Here is a 4623-nt window from a genome sequence, read left to right as displayed (position 1 = left end):
CTTGCTTAGGCGTTGGCCACGGATGGCAAAGGAGACAGAAAGCACCCCTGCTCTCACGGCACCTACGACTGAGAATTTTAAACGTGCACAGGAGAGAGTGTTCAGGCAAGGAAGATTTGGGGAGTCCAAACTGGAGGATGGCCTAATTCTGAGGCCGATATTTGAAAGGAAAAGTGGAAATTCACAGACATATTGGATGGTTGAAAAAGTCGCGTCGCATTTTTCCTGTGTGTTCTCTGCAGAAATGCGTCAGGACCTTTCCGACGGCCCGCCATTGCAAGCACAGCTGAGCGCTCTGTTCCAGGCTGCATGCACGCCGTGCAGTGGAAGGAAATGGGCAAGGAATCGTTGGTTTCCCAAGCTCTACTACAGCGCAAAGAGGAAATGTCTGAGGAGTGAAGCAATAGGAAGATGATCTGATCTCCCTGCCCTATTTTATCACAATGGACGTAACGTGCCTTTCTGAATGCAACTGGGGAATTTCAACGTTCAGATAGCTTTCTTTCCTATCCCAGCATCCCGTTGTGATGTGAAATTTGTACATAAGTTATATTTCATGTCACATTTTACTACTAAAAACAAAAGATAAGAATCAAACATGGAAAGCTCTATATAAACTAAAAGTTGGAAGAACTCCCTGCACTATTCCCATTTGGGGGCATACATAGCTTCCTTTAGAATAACACAAAAGGCAAAGTTCTGGAGAAAACATTAAAATGAGCTACAGAAGAGTAAATACATTTTGAGGCTGCGATGGAGTAGCAGAGCTGTACTCGCTGCCAGTGGAGCCGAAGGACTGTTTTCAGGCATCTGGGTCATAGTTGACGCAGAAATGTGAAACTTGAATAAGAGGAAATTCCACTGACCCCGAATGTCTGCCCCGTGACACTTTCTGAGTCGCACCCGAAGGAAGCAGAGCCAATGGGGGCGCAGTGGTCCTGCGGAGCCAGACCCAAGTTTGACCCAGAGGTGAGCGTGGATGAGGCAGAGAGGAAGGAGTGGAGAAGCGGGTTCCTTTGATCTGGGTCAGGTTTATCTCTGAGAGCTTGACTGCAGGAGAACAGAAAGTCTGCAAGGCCAATAGAAAGAAAACGGACGGGACTAAGAGCTCAAGAGGAGTCAGACATCGCTGGTGTGTGGACACCTTGGCTCTCCTCCCTTACGAGAGACAGAGGCCTTCCTATGATCCCCGCGACCACCCCGAGAGGACGGTTCTGTAGGATGGAAAGGTGTTACCTATTCCTTCCCCCTCGTAAGGGTCATGACCAAACAATAGGTTAACATGAGAAAAACATAAAAACGTGTATTTAGGGAACCAGCAGTTAGTGTAATGGCTATGTCGCTGGACTCCCATGTAGTCGACCGCGGTTCGCGTCCCGGACCTGGTGGCTCAAAACTCACACCGGGCGCGTGTGCGTGCGTGCCCAAGATCCCAAGAGGAGAATGGAGGAGAAGGGATTGCAGTGTGGCCATCCCCCCGGGGGGTGATCTCTCGCTTTCCATCTCTCTGTCTCTCTCTGTCTGTCTGGCGAGCGCATGTGCCCTATAGCAAAAAACCTCTCAAAAATAAATAAATAAATAAAAACATGTATTTAATTTAATCGAAGTTTTATCAGTGTGGGACCCTTCAGAAGAGAAGACCCAGAGACCCAGGGAGAACTGGGTTTATGCTTAGGGTCATTGCAGAATGGACAACGGTGCAGAAAGGGAATGGTCAAGAAGGATGCAGCTGAGGTGACAGATTGCAGGAGGAGGCCCAGCCCGGCTTTTCCATCCGACTCCCTTGGCCTAGGTGCTTCCCCGGGGAAAGGCAGGAGTCCTCTGGAATGGGAGTCTTTTCCGTCACTTTCAGTTACGGTGGATGAAAGGAAGCGATCTTTTCCCAGGAGTTGACATTTTACACTGGTCGCTAGGAAAGGAAGCCTTCGGTCCACATGCCACATGCAGTTAGGGTGGGACTGCCACACCTTGCCGTCATGCCTGTTCCACTTCTGGTGGAAGATGAAGGGTTACTGAACCTTGCACATTTTAGTTCATACCTGGTCTGGAAATACACCATTGATCTGGGACTGAGAATCACAGTCTTTATTTTAAAGAATTATTTTATTTAATTTTACTTATCATCATTAATTCTTAATTTGACCAGAGAGAGACTGGGAGTCGGGGAGTGAGAAAGTAAGCTTCAAGGCCCGGGACCAGAACCACAGGCCAACCAGGTGGGAGTCCAGCACCCCAGCCACCATGCCCCCTGCTGGCTGGAAGCACAGCCCTATTGCCCAGAGCGAAAGAATCAGGCCATCCCCACAGACTCTCCCTCCCCCCGAGTATTCCATTTGTGTCGTGTTAAGGGGGACAACCTGAAACCCCAATGAAGTCAGAATCTAGCTACTTCTGTTCTTGCTCAGGTCACATAGTACCCTTTTGACCCCACGCTAAATGATCAAGACCAGATTGTCAGCTTCTTGGGTGGCCACCCAGGACAGCACTCTGGCTCCCATTTTGGCAGGATGTGGGTGGCACTCTACGCATTCGATGATACACGAGGGACCAGTTCTTTCAGGACCTGAAGGCGGAGATGGTATAAAAGGACATGTGTGTGGCCTTTAGGAAAGGCTCCCTGCCACGACGGTTCTGATACCCTGCGTGGTTCCAAGCTGTGACGAAGACTGGAGTTTCATGTACGATATAATATACGGTGATGCGGGGAGTGTCTGGAGCCTGGATGGACAAAGGCATTCTGTTTATTCTGAGAAACGTGTTTCAGGAGAAATCTCCACTTACCACAATGAAAAGTCATGTCGGCTGCCAAATTTGAAAAATCTTCACTTTTTTATGGAAGCCTCTTATTTTCAAACCAGAAAAGTGAAATCCCTGGCTTCCAACCATTTCTAAAGACAGTCAGCCCCTCACAATCGTATCCATATAATACATTCTGTGGTTGTGCATCTCTGTAGTGCGCGGTACCTTTTTCAATCTCTGCGTGCAGCACCTGACAGTCAAAGCGAGGGAATCACCATATACATCATCTCAGCAGAGACCTTTACATCCTTCTGTCTGCTAAGTGTTTCCTCCCTTTGCCCCTCCCACTCCCCCTCTGCCAGCCACGCCCCTCCCTTGTAGTCGCTGTATCTACGCTGATCCTCCCTACTCTCCTACCTTCAGCACTTTCTTTTTCTTTCTTTTTAAACCTGTAACATTTTATTTGTTAAAAATGAACAGTTTCAGAATAGATCTAAATGTAACTTTTCCAAAAAACACCAAAAAGTACAGTGTAAAGCACCTCCTCATTAAATACAAACTTTCATTTTGTGATGCACTGCATCAATGTTTTGCATACACCTTGATATGCAAAGGAAAGTTGAAGTTGCACCATTTCTGAAGATCAAGATTTACCAAGACAATGTCTAAAAAATGGGCAAAGGCAATGAGATCCTAAATACCTCTATCATAAAAATAACCCATTTCTATCTTTCTGTCTTTCTGCTGCATGAGGAACCAAAGAAGTCAAATACAGAATTGTTTTGTCTGGACCAACCAAGAAATCTTTAAGAACAGATAGGTATATTCCCTGTTATTCTTTAGGGTGTTATTTGTTTGTTTGTTTGTTTTTTTTAAACAGATGTTTAAAAAAATTTTTCAAAAATAAAAATAAAGAGTTATTTAGACTTGTGAATATTTTGAAGTTTCTTGAATTTATGTGATGAACTCTTCAAGCAATTCAACTTTTCACAGTCATCAATCAAAAGTCCTTCTGACATGGATGAGATCTATCCCACTGTTAAAAAACGACTTCCTCCTTTGTTGAACGTGAGAGTAGCTCTTTGTTCTTTCAGGATCCCAAATCGTTCATTCAAAGTCATCCCTGTTTTCCAACACTGTTGATATCAAATTGTAGGGGAACACCTTTAGGAACTTTCTTTGTGTCAGATTGCTCCCGTTTTGTTAAGAATGAGGGTACAGCAGTACGAGTTAATCGTGGTTTCTGAGTTACCGGACATTGCAATGCTCCAGGATTATCAATGGATACAGTCAAAATCCCTCCAGTTGTGGTAGAAGTACGCCATTGACGAGTTCTCTCTGCTACTACATCGCCTAGTAGTTGTTCTGTGTTCGACTGGGCCTGAACCTTCAGGCCTCTTCTGAAAAGAAAAGTTACCTGACGAGTGTCTTTCTGATGACTTAACTTATTTCCATTTCCGGAAAAGTTAGCTGGGATGTTATTTTTTCTATGTAACTGGTTAGGTCTTTTGAGAACTGCAATTGGCTTCCTCTGCACTTCATTTTGTCTCAGAAGATTTGCCTTCCTTTTTAACACTGGAAAATATTGTTCTATATTCTTGTCACTTAGAGGTGGACGATTCATAGGGCTAATTCCTTTTCAAATTCCACTTGCCTTCCTAGCTGCAAGGCCAGTGATAACTCCATAAGGACGTCTCTTTCCAGGCATTACTCTTCCTCTGCGGCTCAGATTAGTCTTACCAAAACCAGAATTCTGTTGGATTCCCCACCTCACTCTCATCCTGAATTGCCGGACACCACTTTGCTGGAGTCTTCTATTCAGTCTTGGAAAATTCTGCTTCTTTGCTTCTTTCCTTCCTTTCGATTCAATTTGATGATATCATC

General features: G+C 45.1%; 1 pseudogene; it reads right to left on the bottom strand.

The window, feature by feature from the left end:
* Nucleotides 1-3673: 3673 nt before the first annotated feature.
* On the bottom strand, nt 3674-4623 carry LOC102481723 (UAP56-interacting factor pseudogene; annotated as a pseudogene).

This window comes from Tupaia chinensis, unplaced genomic scaffold (genome assembly GCF_000334495.1).
Source record: "Tupaia chinensis unplaced genomic scaffold, TupChi_1.0 Scaffold000487_1, whole genome shotgun sequence".
In the NCBI taxonomy this organism is placed as follows: domain Eukaryota; kingdom Metazoa; phylum Chordata; class Mammalia; order Scandentia; family Tupaiidae; genus Tupaia; species Tupaia belangeri.
The sequence above is the reverse complement of the archived record's forward strand: the minus strand, read 5'-3'. Positions and strand labels throughout refer to the sequence as shown.